Consider the following 1064-nt stretch of genomic DNA (forward strand, 5'->3'; position numbering starts at 1 on the left):
TCATTAGACCAATCTATAAGAACGGCGACAGAAAGGATTATAATAACTACCGGCCAATATCTATATTACCAGTTGTAGAAAAAGTTTTAGAGGAGATCGTCGCAAGAAGATTAACAAATTTCTTGAAAAAATACAAGATTATACATAAACAGCAATTTGGTTTCCAAAAAGGAAAGAATATAAATCAACTACTGGGCTATTTTTCCAATCATATCAGTGAATCGATAAGCCAAAATAATAATTGCCTAGCATTATTCATTGATTTTAGCAAAGCTTTCGATACTCTTCCACATACAAAATTAATAGAGACACTCGAAAGAAGCGGTATACGAGGGATTACATTGAAATGGTTCGAAAATTACCTCTCATCAAGGTCTTTTTGTGTTAAATTAGGCGACACATGCAGCACAATGACGGATGCTTCCTATGGTGTCCCGCAGGGTTCCAAACTGGGCCCAATTCTCTACCTAATTTTTTCAAATGAAATGTTATACCAGCTTAAAAACAGCACTGCATTCGCGTACGCTGATGACACCGCCATTATTGTTAGCAATAAATCAGTAGACACTGCTACAAAAACCCTTCAAAGGGAACTGAATATAATCAGCAGATGGTGTCACGACAATGGCTTAATAGTTAATTCCTCCAAAACCAAAATAATGCACTTTCGGCCTAGAAGCAAACCGAAATCAAACACACAAATAATATACCATGACACAGATTGTCTGCACATCAACAACAACCAAAATTACGAATGTAATAATTGCAAATGCACCACAAAACTTGAATACGTAGAATGCTACAAGTATCTGGGAGTTCATCTGGATGATAATTTGAAATGGAAAGTGCATATTCAACACATACAAAATAAACTTAGAAAATCCGCTTATGCACTTTATCACCTGGGCAACACAGCACCATATTATGTATTGAGACAAGCATACTTCTCTTTAGTGGAATCGCAAATCAGGCATGGTATTACAGCATGGGGAAATGCTAGATGCACCAGACTCCTACAAACGACGCAAAATCGGATAGTAAAGCTACTAAATATCAAAATGATG

This window comes from Musca autumnalis, unplaced genomic scaffold (genome assembly GCF_047663935.1).
Source record: "Musca autumnalis isolate F117 unplaced genomic scaffold, ASM4766393v1 scaffold_2, whole genome shotgun sequence".
NCBI classification, from domain to species: Eukaryota; Metazoa; Arthropoda; class Insecta; order Diptera; family Muscidae; genus Musca; species Musca autumnalis.